Source organism: Bombus pascuorum, chromosome 5, assembly GCF_905332965.1.
Source record: "Bombus pascuorum chromosome 5, iyBomPasc1.1, whole genome shotgun sequence".
Taxonomy (NCBI): domain Eukaryota; kingdom Metazoa; phylum Arthropoda; class Insecta; order Hymenoptera; family Apidae; genus Bombus; species Bombus pascuorum.
Window position 1 is genome coordinate 17,440,312 of NC_083492.1, and position 17,699 is coordinate 17,458,010.

Sequence of the window (17,699 nt, forward strand, 5' to 3'; positions counted from 1 at the left end):
ATGCATCTAGTTTTGTTGCATCTAGTTCTCTCTTAGTCTCCAATACTCTAAATGCTTCTTCTTCCGTACATTTTATTATACTTATATTATTTATATTATAGGTATGTAAATATGAAACCGGAATTTTTATATAGAAAATACACGTTTGTCGTATGAAAATGATTAAAAATATTTTATTCGAAGTATTGCCCATCGCTAGCTATACATTTTTCCCACCTGTCTGACAATTGGTGGATGCCACGCCAAAAAAAACTGTCTCTCTTTTGAGGCAAACCAGTCATCGAGCCATTTTCCTACGTTTTCGTAAGAAGCGAAGTGCTGGTCAGAAAGTGCGTGTCCCATCGATGCAAATAAATAGTAATCGGACGAAGCCAAGTCTGGTGAGTAAGCCGCGTGTGAAAGTATTTGTCAACTGAACGCATCGATCGTTTCCTTGACCGGTTTTGCTGTATGCGATGATGCATTATCATGAAGCAAAATTACTTTGCGTTGCCTTTTTTGATATTCTGGTCGTTTTTCACGCAAAGCTTGATTCAAATCGATCGTTTGTCGTCGGTAGCGCTCAGTATTAACGGTTTCGCCAGGTTTTAACAGCTCGTAATAGATCACACCCTTCTGATCCCACCAAACACAGAGCATCGTCTTCCGTCCATAGCGATTTGGTCTTGTAGTCGATGTCAATGGTTCGCCTGGAGCTACCCATCATCTTTTACGCTTAGGATTCTCAAAATGTATCCACTTTTCATCGCCAGTCACAATTCGGTGGAGAAATGACTTTCTTCCGTATCTGGCGAGCGGCATTTCGCAAGTGGTTTTTCGGTTTTCCTGCTGTCTTTCATTCGGTTCGTGTGGAACCCATTTTCCCACCTTCTGGATCTTTCCCATGGCTTTCAAACGTACGGAGACGGCTTCTCGTGTCACGTTTAATCGATCAGCGAGTTGTTGTTGCGCTTGAGCGTCATCCTCGTCCAACGATGCTTGCAATTCGCTGTCTTGAAACTTTTTCGGTGGTCTTCCACGTCTTTCGTTCCTTGCGTCAAAATTGCCACTTGTGAATTTTTTAAACCACTCAAAGCACTGTGATTTACCAAGAGCATGCTCACCGTAAGCTTCGACAAGCATTCGATGCGATTCTGCAGCAGTTTTCTTCAAATGGTAACAGAAAATCAACGCTGTCCGCAAATCGTAGTTTCCAGGCACAAAATTCGACATGTTCGACGCTATTACAAACTATGCTGTTGTATGAAACTTGTAATGTTGTAAGTCGAAAATGTTTGTAAGATGTCAACAAAGACTTTTGGCATCAATGACGCAGTTTAGGCGATCTATAGGCAAATTCCGGTTTCATACTTACTTACTTTTCATACTTACTTACTCTAAATGCTTCTTCTTCCGTACATTTTATTATATGATTCCTTATACGGTGATCAATGATAAGATAAAATGCCGTCTTTACTTGTCCTTTCATTATGTGTCGTTTATCGTATCCCTAAAAATATTACGAACCGATGACCTGCCAGGTTTGGGACTTGCATCTATTTCTTTCCAAACTGTTCTATCGGGCCCAGTTTCACTCTCTGCCGTCAACGATAATTTCTTTCCTTTTTGCCCTTAAGTAAACGCTTATTTATAATATTCAACTCTGACTTGGTTGTAAATAGCTTTTCATGTGTTTCCATGCCTTTTTCAGGTGCTGAAGTTTCTTGTTCATTGCACACTGAACAGTCTTCTTTTTATAATTTTTTTTTTAAATCTTGACATTTCTAGGGTAAATATTTATCACAAGATAGTACCATGTACGGAATACAAAATTATTGTCAAATTTGATATGCTTTACTCTTTCTTTTACAACTATACAACTTTACACAAAACGCTCTGAGATGCTTTCTGTCTGGGTTTTAGAGATAATAAGTTTAGATGTCGACTAATTGATTAACAAACCGAGACGAATTCTAGTCGAAAAGATAATAGCAAGTAAAAATATGTTCCTTAACGACGATATTTATACAAAAATATTAACAAACCATTAATGACCATTCTCCATTAACGATTACTCGAAAGTGGGGTTGGGAAAGCTTTTCCCGTACTTTATAATAGTGAGCAATAACGGGAAACTTCTCAACTTACGAAATGTTCGTAACAATGGATTATAAATAATGCTAAGTTTTGTGGTGGTTCCTTAGGATTATAAAGAGCTTAAGTTGATTTTTCTGGACAGCCGGTAGCTAGCCTAATCAAGGGATGGATTGGTTTATGACAAGATTACTGGTGTAAAAGCTGTCATTTTCTGCTATTACTAATTTTGTTTATCATCTGGTCTTGGGATAGTCTTTTCTTTGTACTAATCGTATTTATTTTAAGAATAACTAATATACTTTGTCGGGCGGCCAGAATGAACGCTTACGATAGGCAAGACAGAATACAAATTTTTCTCAGAAAATAAAAGAGCAAACTAAAATTAAATACCGGAAAATATATTGTATGCATGTTTTGGGAAAAGTTCGAAATTATGAAGCGATATGATAAAGTTTAAATATGGTTAAATTTGCGAAGAAGTCGCGAGAGCGGTCAATTTGGTTTAGTATTAAAGGAAATCAGGAGAATGAAAGGGAGGACTAGCTGCAATTTAAAGGATCTTTCAACCCTCGTTGCTAAACAACGTTCACAGACATGCAGAGCATGAGTAGGCGTCCCTGTTTTTACCCCGGTGGGTCGAGCCGAAATTCGTCGAGAACGCTTTATCGGAAGAAAATTCAATTATAATGAACGTGGACGCAGGCGCCGCGACGTCCACGTCGGCCATTGCTACGTCACCATGGATACCAGGGAGGAGACGAAGAGGAGACACGGTAAACCGGTATCGATCGTCGCAACCCTCGCTGCTCTTCTTGCGAAATTATTTCCATGTTCTCCTCTGCGAATCCTCTTTTTCCCCTGTTGCTGATTAATCCCGCGTCCCCGTCGAATATCGTTAACTGCGACAGTTCCACCTTCGTTTCTCTTCGTCTTGTTATTTTAATCTTGATTTCTTGTTTCCACTCGTTCGGTGGAATTTTATTAAGAATTGAATAACGCGAGAGATTTAAAAATTCTTTAGAACTTTTTGAAGTTTCTGGTATCTCGACACTAACATCTCAAACTCTGCTACTCTGCTTAAGAACTTGAGTTGGATCTGATCGAGGCAAAAGTCGAGGAATCACCGAATGTGAAAGAACATAGTAGATTCTTAAAATGTTCGTGAAATGTATTACAAAATATTCTCCATTTGAACGAATATTACAGCATTCGATTAATCGAGATGAATCTTTTGCCTGCAAAAGAAGAAAAGAGAAACGTTATTCTTTGTGAACGCCATTCTCGTCGGATAACGTAACAGAATTGATAGGTATACAACTCAATTCAACTCGAGTCATTTTACACGGCTCGAAATAAATCCCTGTTCCACGGCCATTCAATCGAAAACGACACCGAGAAAACGAGAGAACAGAGAGTCAGAGGGGCGGTGAGACGGTACCAGAGAGGAGACGTTGCATCGGTATAATCCGGCTCGTGTTTGCACATGTTTTACATCGACGCCCCGTCTGTTTGCAGACAGTAAATTATGTCGTACAATAAGGCTACCCCTTTCGGTATTCTAGCTCAGAGATTATAAAACGAGAAAAAGGGAAAAAGCCTCCTCGTTGCTCTTTTATCGATGAGAACTTATGCTCTTCGTCCTTCCGTTTCCCCTCGTTTCAATGATATAAATACGCTTTCTTTCTTTTAGTTTTGTCGCCCGTATCGTTTCTCCTCTAACAACCTCTCGTCGTTAAGTGCAAATATTTGAAACGGAGTGTTTTACTTCAAATTATCTCGAACTATTTCATCTAGTCATTCGTAGAATAATAGTCCTGAGCAAGACCCGATAATTTTCCACATAAAAAGAAAAATAGGGATAAAAACAATACTCTACGAGGAAAACTTAAGCGGACAGACCGCAGACACCAGGTGGAGATACAACATGGCCCTCCCCCTAAAAGACACCAAAGACAAACACAGAAAAAACACAAAAAATATCGGTGGATACCAAATCCATAATAAAATATGAGAGAAAACCACCAATTCGAAGAAAGTCAACTCTGCCTCCGTGTAACCTAGATGTAACCTAGTAACCTAACCCCAATCTTTGTAAATATTGTAAATAAATCTATTTAACATCCCCCTCCCCTCCTCTCATCCCGCCACTTCCCAAAGTCCCACAGCACACAAAAAGTAGACTACCGAAGCGTCCTGTTTTGCGGCCAAGTTTCAGGACAAAAATAACAACAAAAGCTCCGCTCCCCAGCGGCTTAAATAAAAAAAAAAAAACAACACAAGAACGAAAACACAAAAATTGTAAAAACCACGACACACAATACACTATGGCTACGTCGTACCGCCGCGTATCGGTACTTTTGCCTAACACATCTTACTCTAATTCATAGTTTATTGTGAATTTCTAAAATGTATTAAAAAACAAATCTTGGAAAAATAAACGATTATTAAAAAAAAAGAGTCCTGAGCAAGAATAACAGAGTACATATACACTTCATGACTATAAAATTACTATAAAATTACAGATCCAAGCGAAACTGCCATCTTATTTCTCTGAACGTGTCGTTCTAGAATTACTCGAATATTCTCCCTGCAAGGAAAATTGAAGGCGATATTCCGCAATACACGGACATGGTTGTATAATGTTTTGCGTTCTCGCAGCCTGGTAAGAATAAAAAGGGCGAAACATCACGATCGTGTGGTCGGAATTCTGTGGTCGGTCTTACGATATTCGCGGCGGGAAGAGACCGCAAAGACAATCGAGATGACTCTCGGACGTTCATCTGGACTTTTACCGCGTCCGGACGTGCACCGTTAACTTCGCGAATTGCGTGGCTACTTTGTCGAAAAAAAGCGCATTGAATTTTAAACACGCCACTCGTCCACGCTACTATCTTCACTGTGAGCGAGTTCAAAAAATGAGACGAAGAGAGCTTGCAAATTTCAAATTATAACTTTTAACTGGATTTTTCATTGCTCGTGAGTAGACAACTAATTTTTACGCAGTCGCGTTTTTATATATACACAGTTAAAGATATAGAATGCAAACTAACATTGTAATTGTCTAGAAAAATTATTCTCCGGTATGTGGTACAAATAATGGAAATTTAATCAATACCAAACGTATTAAGGAAACCTCTATAAATTCAACGTGTTGCACTCTTCAAAGAATAAAAAAAGAAAAAAATTCATAGGGGAAACGCGACGTGAAAACGCTTTTTTTATTCGTTTGTTGAACGAGGCAGTTCCACGAGCACGGAACGATGGCAAGAAGCAAGGAGCCAGGATAATAGAGACGTCGCCGGTTTGAGCGGTACGTGACGTGTAATTAAACGCAGTCGCACCGATTCGTAGAGTCGCGTGGATCGATCTGCTAGATCCCCCGTGATGCTGGCAATTACCGAGAGCTTAGCATGGAGGGCTAAGGCTACGCGACAACGCTCAAAGGTCGGCCCGTTCACAGAGGAAAGCGCACCGTCCCCTGTCCACCCCCTGGTGCACTGAATGCTCGCCGATTCACCCGGGGCCACGTGTCCCGCTGCTTCGAAATATTCATATCCTGCCTCTGGTCTCTGCTCGAAACGCGACCGGGACAGTTCGTGAGCTTGTACAATGTGTAGATGTCGACCAACCGAACTCAAAGGAATGCTCGACTTCCTTGCACGCTTGAACTAACATCATCAATCAAATATTCTAAGGCACAAGTTACAAGTTAAAATATTTCTTTGCGTAACAGGAATAAGTAGAGTCTCTTTATTATATTAAATTCTTAGAAATGTAAGAAAGTTCTGGGATGCTCACCAACATCTTTAACACGTTTTAACACATTTTTTACATTATTTCTTCGTTATTTCTAAGAAATTACTGATCATGCCTGAATATGTCAAGTGAAATTGTTTTCGTACAGAGGATAAATTAAAGGATATGTTATTGGTGATGTTATATGGCAACTTATTGCCTTTCATAAATAACTTGCAAGATAAGAAGACAATTTTTTAACAAGATAGTAGTCCTTTCTATACAGCCGTCATTATTGTAAAAGTGGTTTCAACGTCTCGGATAAAATTATTACCGTGGACAATACCGAGTCCTGATCTGAAACCTATGAGAAATAGCAAGAAAAGTTTACGGTCGAGAGAAATCACTTACAGAATATGCCACGGAACTTAAAAAAGAAATAGAACCTGCGTGGACGAATATTGAAAACGAAACTTTAAATAAGACTGTGGATAGTGTACCGAACAGATTCATAGAAGTAATCAAAAATAAAGGAAAATTCACTAAACATTGAATGGAAAGGTAACAAAATTAACATTGATTTTGTATTTTTTCGCAGCCAAAAACACAATTTTAAGAAAAAATTTAATTTTTTCCACATTTCGAAAGAAGACAATTTTTGTTTGTTGTATCTTCCGTCTTGTTTTATATTACAGTATGAAACTATATGAACGATTTTATCAATTTTTGTTTTACTATTAATGAAAAATCAAAAAATGAGGTTGAGTTTATAATTATTCACAACACTGTATATTATACAATCATTCGTTAAGACAAATGTCTTAAATGTTTTCCAATAGAAATTAAAATTCTTGCTGATGGAATTTGATGGAAGAATATGATCAAGGAAATTTTACAAATCATAAGTTCAACTTATTTACACAATAACACAGGAAATATAAATTTGTTCTTCTTTTTATTCAAAGTCAATTAACCATTTGTGTTCAGTGACTATATATATAGTCACTGAATATATACCTTTCCACTGTACTCAAGTGCAGATAAACAATGAATTTAAAAAATGTAAAAGTTTCATCTTCATGATACACGAATCTGTATGCACTTCGTGGTGAAACTTTCTCTAGGATGGCTCATTGACCGCGATATTTCCACTGCCGCATCGTCATGCTTAGTATCAGTTAACAGTCAGTGGACTATGACAATCCGTTTGTCATGCAGTATGCGCGACATTAGTTTACAAAGTGCACGAGAAAGACGCAATGACTCTAACAAGTTAACAAACGTACACTTTCTATATCTTTCTTTAACGTAAGAAATTCTCCGTAAAAGTATTCAAATATCGCTAGTACTGGTGAAAGAGATACCCTATATAATTCCCGTATTATAATCAACAATCTGATTTCTACCCCTAGTTTCAGAGGCAAGCAGATGGACCATAGCTACGATAAACCCTCAAAACGTCCAATCTCGCGACTATATCCCTGTCGAAGCTTTCGATCGGACCAATCCGCACGTCAGTCAAAGTCAAGAGTCGAAAAGGCAGGCTGACGTTTCCAAGACCCTGACACGTAGACAGACAGAACCGGTCGATGAACGTACGAATTCAGGCTCAGGTAGCGGCGCACCGTATCGCGTTACATGGTCATGAAGCGATCGAGAAGTCTACAATGGGTTGCAGTGCGTGGGTGTACCAGTACAGAATACTTCAAAGCTGATGAATTTAATTGTGCCATCTCTTCTCTTCGTTTGGTATCTTTTGTTAATTCCTAATTTTTAGTTTGTATATCTTTGATGAAACGCTATTGGATCGGAAATATGAACCCTTGCAAAACGTAACGTAAATAAGTTTCATAATATTTACGACAGACAATGTGCGTGACGCCGGTAGCAAACACGTCGAGAACCTTCTTAATCGTAAAAGGACAAACAATCCCTCTAAACAGTCCTACCTTTACCAGCTTATAAACTGACAAAGCTTTAAATTTCATAATGTTTTGAATACAAGCATTATTACAAGTTAGGATTTTAAAATCTGAATATTCGATGCTTCCTAACTAGAATTTTCATCATATTATCATGAATTTGTATTTTTTACGCCAATGACACATATTTGGATTGTTTAATTACGTTCGTTTAAAAAATGAAGTTAGAACAGTTAAGAACCAGGGAGACGAATTCTTCCAAAATTACCACTCTCCGCCGTAATCAGGCTACGCTCGCCATTGTCCAGTTCGTGTCTCTTTGAACGATCCTGTACGAGTCCATGCATAACACAACCACCTCTGTATTTTGCTGGTGCTTCTAATGACCGGCTGTCAATACTCATGCGGCTCCCTAGCGGAATGAATGGAACGCTTTGGCAGTTCGTTTGCCAGGCGGGGGTGTAGGTATTATGTTCCATTCGTTCCTCTCTGTTTCGTCTATGGAACTGTAGGGTCAATATTGTACGAGCGATTGAGCGTATCCCCGTATTCCTTGTTTGCGTTTCTCCTACGCCCGGAACAGGTCCAGAAAATTAGTGCCAATTAGATTCGTATGGCGACGGACGTAAAGGATATATACGCAACTTTGAATGTTTGACCGACCCTCGCAATTCTTTCTGACCATTCTGACAAACGATTCGAACGAACAAATGCCTCCCAACCCTTGTCGAGGCCTTTCTGTATATAGTACTATTAGACGTGTTTAATCTGTGCTGTAAGAAAATGATGCCATTAAAACGTCACGATTTGGAGATTTCAAGGTCTCTTTTATCGATGAACGATCTTTTCGAAAAATGGAGTTCGATCGTTATTTGTAAGTAGACCATTAATACAAGGTCATATTCGTGCCAGCACACTTGAAGTAATAGAATCGGAGATTTATTTCTCTTAAATTTACTGTATGAAATAATTCAGAAACGTATGTCGTTTCGCACTGACTGGCTAGACAGATGATTACGTTATCCGTAGTCCGATCGTTCAGCAGCCAAATAGGATCGATCGTGAGCTATCCATTACCGTAATCCACTTTGCACCGTGTTTTTTATGATGCAGATGTTCCTTCAGTGGTGTAGAACAAGGGGCGTTCGTGACATTGCGATATGCAAATCGTCGCACCGCTTTGAATACGATTTCGTTACGCCGTCGCGGGGACGTTGTTTAAAGTCACCGTTCGATCCAGGACTCAGCCCCAGAATCCTGTTTCAAGATCGTTATCGTTGCTGGACTCATTTCTCTCGTTTCATTGATTCATCCGACGTATCATTGGGGTGTTTACGACAAAGAACGATACGATAAAAGATCGAAGTCTACGATCGTGATAATTTATGGCACAAATATCGCGCTCTCCACATTTTTCTTTACATTCCTGTTTTGCTTATTTACATTTTGGGTGTATTTGTTTACGTTCCTTTGCTCATTTATTCTTTTACTTATCCCATATTATCGGTCGTAATGATACGTATAACGTACGAACCATAGAAAAATGAGATTCAATAACACGTGAAAATCCATCTCCAACAATTTTCATTGAATTCGAGCACTCGAGAATAGGAGGTCGAGCCGGAAATTAAAAAAGGATCAACGAAAACGTCCCCCTTTCGTTTTATCGATTCGACGATATTGTTCCGTTACCTAGATGTCTTGGTACCTGTATCATGCACGCGTCGCACGTTCACATTGCCCTGTGACGTTGATTTGACGTAATTGGCACCAGGAAGGAGACGAGCGGGACAGAAATGATTGGGATAAGCCAGAATAAGCCGGGATAAGCCGTGCGTGGATTTCATCCGAGGGTCCCGTGAACTTCGACGTCGCCTTTCTCCATTTTTATTCCGGGAGGGAACGAAGCTGCTTTCGTATTTCCATATTTATTTCGATCGATCTGGCTCCCGTTTCAATCGACAAATTTACTTTGTTACGTCCTGTGTAAAATATTTCATATTTTCAGATAATTAGAAATATTCTTCCATGTCTTTTCATTTTTCAAACGTGCGGTATCTTTTTGAATTTTTCGATTATTCCTTGTTTCATTCAAAAATCTTACTCGAGAGACTCAATGGTTCCTCCGAACCAATCCCATTTCATTCTGACGAAGTTCATATTTTGATTTTGGATTGTTATGCTTTAGATCGAAAACATTTTGAAGTAACTTTGGAAATTCTTTGATACTCTTCCATCTTTCAAACGAATATCTCGTATCTTCTTGAGAACCTATTACAATTCCTTGTTTTATTGAAAAGCTGTTCCTTCGTCATTTAACAACTGTCTCTTCCGACTATGTTCTATTTCAACTTGATCACGCATGGACCTTCCTTTCTCCGTGCGAATCAGCCGAGAAACGAGTGGATTTCGGCGTAATACGAACGTCAAACACTTAAACATCCCTGAGCGGTGGATCAAGTCTGTGGGAGCGAACACCTGAGTATGCGGGAGAGAACTTGTAAGCCCCGCGGAATCGGGGATCGTCTGGAATCCTTGGGATTCGACCACTATCATATCGTCGAGGGCGCTTTGACCACGGACGAATTCAATTAAACGAGCCAACATCGCTGTGTACATACTTTCGCGATTCGTACGATCGAAAGAATTTGATTAATTTCACTGATTCATATAGATCGTTACATATTATGTATTTTCATAAAAGATGTAAGCTAGCAAACACGAAGATGGCACCCCGCTGGGGGTAGCCACCCACATGCTGTATTTATTTTTATTTTATTTTTTTTTACCAATAAGATATAACACTTTACCAAATGTCCTTCAGGACAAATTGTGAAAACCAAAATAAACTACAAAAAAAAAAATATTATGTATTTCTCTCATTTGGAAATTTTTAATAAACTTTACAATCGTTCCTATGAAATTTCTAATTGTGATCGTAGAAAATTAATTGCATAATATATTAAAAATTAATTTCGTTTCATCGGAAGCTTTATGTTTTTCCTTGCTTAAGAATTTTTAACAAATAATACAAAATCATCTATAGGAAGTTTCAAGTAAAACAAATTGAACTTTAGATTATTCGAGATTGTTAAAAGGAGAAGAATTAATATTTCGAAGGATCCAGAATGAGCCAATTAGTAACCGAACGTACGACGAGCTACGTAGGCCTTTGTCCTCGAAGGGCGCGCGATTTCACGGATGTTGGCCGACGTGTACCCCTTTTTCGCGCATCTGCACCGGGGAACAGCGTAAAATTTAAATAAATGTCTAAGAGCGGCCTGCGCCGGATACGGTAAATTAAATGACATGCTAATCACGGCTCGGTACAAGCTCGTTAATATGCGAATAATCGGTTCCTTCAGAACCTGTCTGTTTTCTTCTCTTTCCTTTCTTGTCGACCCTTTTTCTCTCAACCCTTCTTCGCTTAAAACAATGATAAATTCTTAATTGTCTCATCTAGATGTAATTCTCATTGTTTCTTTTTAATATTATATATATTATAATATTATATATATAATTAATATTATATAATATATATATTATATAATATTATAATATATAATATATAAAATATTTTATATATATTAATATTATATATATTATATATTTTAATATTTTAATATATAATATATAAAACATATATATAATATATATATAATATTATATATATATCGTTATGAAAACTAAATCATTTAAGTATGTTTAGGATAGATTCTTTTACTATTTTAGATTTCCAAAAAATCATTTATGTCGTGTATCGAAAATATATCGTGTTCGAAAAGATCGTTCGTGAGGAGGAATTACTGTTTCACGGAGTCCTGGTGAAATCAGCTGGAAATTCTCTGGTTGCTCAATTTTCCGTAACGACACGTCACCGTATCACCTGGTTATCTCAATTTCAGACCATAAAGAGTTGCGCAGTCGATCGAAAGAATTGAACGGAGGGTTAAAAAAGAACTCGCCTTCGAACCCCTTTTCTGTCCGATCGTAAGTCTAGAACCACGAAGGGTCTGAGGAATCCCTGTGTCGTTCTCCATTCCGCGATTCGTTCCTTCTTTTACGGCAAGTTCATCGATAAAGAAAATCGGTCGGTTTTCAAATTTCCTGTGACCAATCGTCGTCATTGTCAAAGAACGTATATTCTGCAATGATCGATGTTCAACTTTACCTTAAAATAATTAGAGTAGGTATAGATAACTCTATTTTAGTGTAAATAAAATTTAAACGTGATTTTTGTACTTATAATTAATTTCTATAAACTGAATGCATGTGATAGAATGAAAATTTGGAAGAATTCGTTAAATACCAATTTCACGGGCTGGCTGATAAAATTAGCACATGTTACTCCAGCAGGAGGAATAAATTACCACCCTCGAGGCGTCCCGTTTCGTTCACCTGCGACGAGCAATTACACGAGCTTGCCGAGCGTCACGCATAGCAAGCTCGCGCATTCGAATTCAAATGCTGCCCCCGTTAAATGCAAAACAAGAAGAAGGGCGTTGAAACGGTGCACGGACGCCGCGGAAAAAACCATAAATCACGATAAATGTGCACGTGCGACCACTCGACGCGCGAAACCCAAAGAAAACTATTAACCCCGTTACACGAGTCCCTATCAAAGCCCCTGTTTAATGGGGGTTGATCGTCGATCGACGTAAGTTTTGCATACGATAGAATTTCACTTGGAATAACTCACGACTCTCTGCGATCCTTTTCTTCGATTATCTATTCCACGGAATCGATTTTTATTTAATCGAGGCACTGAGAACCAAAGCGAACTAAGCTACATTTTATATTTTTGAAATAGATCTTTATCAGTCCCTGTTCTTGTTTATAGTGCAAGAAAGAGAACGAAAAAATAAGAGGGAGTAGAATGTAATATACTTTTGTACTTCGACATTCGGAGAATGCAAACTATTCTATTAACCCTTGGCAATAAAAATAAAAGAAACACCCCCTTCGCGGAGGGGCCACATCTGTGCGGCGAGGAGCAGCCGGGGGTCTTTTTATTAATTCACTGCCCCAAGTTGAATGGAAACGAATCAAATGACGAGACAAGCAAGAGAAAAAGAGATAGAAAGGCGGGATGGCCGCTCCCACTATTTATTACCTAATCGTTACCCTGCCACCCATAAATTATGATATCGCGCAGGCAGGTGCTTCTACATGTTACTAATGATCCGCTTCTTCGCTTGTTTTCTGCTTGCAGCGTGTTATTTTCAAACAAAATACGTTTTAAAGGGTTCGATTAGGCAATTAATAATGAATAATAATACCTAAGTATTTTATCATACTAAAATATTTCAAAATACTCCAAGATAAAGTATTAAACTATTTTAAAGATACTCAAAGTATTTTAAGAGCATTCCAACTCGCGAAAAATAGAACTCGTTCTCTTTCTCTTTGAAACAAAAATCGTATAACACGAAGACGTTGCTTCTTTGGCAGCCTGCAATTGGGTATCATCTTAATCGACGCCTACCAGTAACGTGAAAACGAAAGATCCCCGATGACTGGTCCCCTGGTCCACTTGGTCGAACAAGTTCTTACGAGTCCACGCACTCATCGAATCGAGCTGCATTGATCGAAGGCGGCCATCCGTGAAACGCATTTAGCTTGTTGGCACACAAAACTCGACGGGGCAGCGGGCCCTTCGAGGCGATCCACGAGCATGCGAACGCGCCCACGTGCACGCACGGCGCCGCTTCATTTCACGCTAAGACGGATCAAACTGTCTACTAGGATTGAAATTACAAAACAAAAATGAAACGAATTGAAGAATATTAGGAAACGTTTAATAACAGCATTACTTTCCTTCTTAATACTTTGACTGCCACCTTAGTCATATCATAAAAGATATAATCTAGCAAACGCGAAGATGGCACCCCGCTGGGGGTAGCCACCCACATGCTATATTTATTTTTACTTTATTTTTTTTACCAATAAGATATAAAACTTTACCAAATGTCCTCAGGACAAATTGTAAAAAAAAAACAAAATAAACTAAAAAAAAAATGCTCATTGCCTCATTGAACAATTAAACATTTTTATTAGAACATCAATAAAAGAAAATAAGAACAAATCTTGCATCTAACGGTGCACAGTGTTTGCATCCATATCTTTGAGGGGTAATCTACGAATATTATTATAAACACACCTTAGAAAATAATCGTAAATGCTGCTTCATAATCATATAATTAAAGTTAGAAGTGTAAAGATACCTTACTATTATATATAGAACGAGTAAATACCGTTTACTAATATCTTTTACACGTTTCATTGATATATTCTGGACGTTTTGCTTAAGAGGAAACAACGAATGCGAATGGTTTGTTGAAATAAACGAAGCCTCGTTATAACACGTCGTTATCAACTGTTACCAAGGCGTCACGGTGACCACCAATAAGATAAACGGTCCATCGGAGAAGAATGTTGTCTTACATCGCCGATTTATTATTATTTTGTCATTATATGCTTTGAATAATAAAAATACTCCCGTGGCGTCCTGAGGGAAACACGTGATTTCGGCGTGGTAGTAAAAGTGTTAATCTAGTAATAATTGAATCTTTGGAAGTTTCAGTTCTCCGAGTATACGTATAATTCTGTTACATCATAAGCTTCAGAAAATTTCATACGTTTGCCATGTGCAGCAGCTCATGAAAGTATTCCAACTCATGACGACACCTTTAAGGAAGGTACTATGAATGTTATTAGCACTCTAGAAAGAACCGGATTGTTATGATTATATTGGTAAAATTCGAAAGAAATCTGAAAACTCGTAAAGCATGTAACAACATAACACAAAAGTTTTTCATGGTAAGTATTGAAATATCTTTATGAGTGAAAGTATATTTGGAATACCTTTGTTTGGAAGAATGAAGAAGAAGAAGATGTGAAATGAACGTAGAACGAAAGAGAGGTATACGATGTGCTTTGAATGAATTTCGCGATCACGAAACGACTGTTTGTGACGTGTTAACTTCTGAACGAACGTTACGCGTGCACGTCCTGTCTTTTACGAGGACCCACCGCGTGGAATAAGAGAGCTCGTCCAGCGTGTTTGAAACTCATTCGAGTCGAACATCGACAAGCATACGGGCATATGTGCTCATTGTAACGCGATAGACGCAGTCAAACGAGCAATCCCCGTCGTGTTAAGCAGTTCTGGCGATATGGCCATCGTTTCTCTGCAATTCACTACAAGCACGAGCATCTCTAAATATAGAAAACAATGAAAGTTAAACAATTCCTACTTATAAATCGTGTACAGTGGCTCGAAAAGGTATTTGAATGCTTATTATAAAACACTTTTGAAAAATACAGCACAGTATCACTGCTGCAAAATCTGTCGTCAGATGCTACATCAAACACGAGAAAACAAATATCAAGGTGCCTCATCCGAAGGATTACAATGACCTGTAAGGAAAATCAAACCATAGGCGTAAATTAAACCTGTAAGAGAAGAGCATAAAAAATAATCGCTTACGCAATCCCATAGCAGGAGGAAGGAAAGAGTAGTTCCAAAGATTGAACCCTCCCGTCCAAGGTACACAGACACGATCCAGTAATATCCAACCTGCGCCGTATCATTAGAAGATTACAAATCCTCGAGGATCCATCCTCCATCAGGTTATTCCATCTCTTCCACGCGGCATTGGATTCCGCTTCAACGATCACGGCGACTCTCCGACGGGTTTCAACGACGACGAAGAAGACCGTGAACGAAGAAAGAAATAAATGGAGCCAGGCAGATGCGTTTCTGTCAAAACACGCGCGACGTACGAGCGTGGAAACGAAACAAGAACGAAGCACGAAGAGACTAGAGACAGTGTCAGGTTGATCGTGCCTTTAGCCTTGTTCTCGGGAGGACATGTTCCCAATCTGCTCGTATTTAGGGAAGACGTATGTCTACATTCCCCGCATCGTGCACGAAATTAGATTCTGGAATTGACTGTAAACAAAGCTACTGAGAATGAAACGGATTCGTTCGAGTACTAGCGAGTACATAATTAGCACCTGTTTTCAATATTCAAACGATTAACCATGCTCAATCTGAGATCTGTACGATTCGTATATCATCGTCAATTTTTATACAAAATAATGTCTTCATAGAGTTATGAAATATGAATCGTTTCCTTAATAGGAATGCTAATATGCTTCGTTACCATTCTTACGATTTGTCTAAAGAAGCGTTATCGAAGAGCTCGCGCCTAACTTCCTGTGGTCAGTTGATAAAACGGTATCGTACCTCGTTACAGTTTTCCTAAATCACAGCCGTCGTGTTTATTAAGCTGCCGAAAGGGAACCACAGGAACCACGTGTTTCCGATAAAATTCTCTTTTTTTATTCTATATTAGAGTATTTCACCAGACACGCTTGCTCGACAATATTCAAATTAAAAATAAAACAAACTTTCAAACCTTAAACGTTCGAATCTTTTAAATTAAAGATAAAAGACCTTTTACGGTAAAACAAACGTTCAAACTTCCAATTAACAAGCATCCAACAAAAAATAAAACGAACTTACCAGTTTACGATATTTTTAAAATTATAAGCACACCGATAAAATATTTACAAGTCGATACTAGAAATCCATTTTCAGGTAAATACACTTCAATTTTAAAAGCATATTTAGGAAAGGAAAGCAATGGGGCCTGTAGGAATTCGACTAGGGTGCGACAGAGTAGAATGCAAGAGGGTGGTTGGGCTCGTGTATCGTTTTGTATTTGCTGAAAACAGTCGTATTGTCCGCGGGAGGTGCGAGGGGTGAGAAAAATCGGAGACCCGGCGGGAAAGGCCTGTAGGCACTCGTCGCATCTGCCTTCGATTTATTTCCAATCGTAATTGATGACTCTTGCCCCCGGCACCTTTTTTCGCTGGACCGATATTTCGAGTGGCCGGATTGAAATGCACCCGGGAAACCGTGTCAAGATTTTGCATAATGGAGGCAGAAGTCACGCTTCTGCCAATAAATTATCCCGCTCCATTATACGTGTATCCTCCACTACTTTCTACTCTTCGATGATCTATTTTGGAGGACCATTTTCGAGTAAATAGACCTCCGTTTCGGTAGAACTTGAAAACCAACTCGATGGTGTTCGTCGTTATTAACTTCATTCGTAAGTTAATCCATTGATCCTTTCAAGAACAATGTTCTTCAATAATTACAATAATTTTTTATTTTTCAGTCGTATCTGTTTGAAATATTATTTTATGAAGTTCGTAGAAGTTGAAATGTTTATAACGTGTAAAGTAAATTTTCTTTTTTAAGCCTCGCTTTTATCGTTGCCAATTTGCTTCGTTTGGAGCAAAGTTTGGTAACTAGAACAAAAATATCTCGAGGGAGAGTTTCTTGAGATCGAGCGCTAATTTTCCGTTGGTTTCGCGACGTCGAAGGACCGTTCGTGGGAAATGACAACGGTTCTTGTTCCCCCGTATCGGTTCTTCACGAGTAAGGCTTCTTATAAGAATTCCGACGGTCGCATTATCGTCTTACATCGAGCCAATACTTGTTTGATCGTTGTCTCCTTCACCTGCTTCTTCTCGAAATTTCAATAACGTTCTCCTTGCTCACAGGAAACTTTCGGAAAATCTTTTTAATGTTGTTCTTGCTCGAGAAAAATTTTCGACACTGTTACATACTTCATTAACACGAAAATCATCAACTTCGATTATGGATAAAATCGTTTGTGTTAGCATTAATTTTGTTAAAAGCACCTGTACGTACTTCGTAATTGAGAGAACAAAAAATTAAACTTTAACAGGTTTGATAGTTCTAGTGCCGAGAAAGATATCTTACTCTCTGAAGTTTATCCTTCCTCGATTTAAAATAATGTTGTAATCAATTTAGAATGAAGGAATTCGATGTTATGCGATGAGGCGTTTAACTCGAAACAATAAAAGCAGATTTACCGGGGAGATTTCGGGGCGATTTCCATTTGATAGGATCAACGGTGCGATACT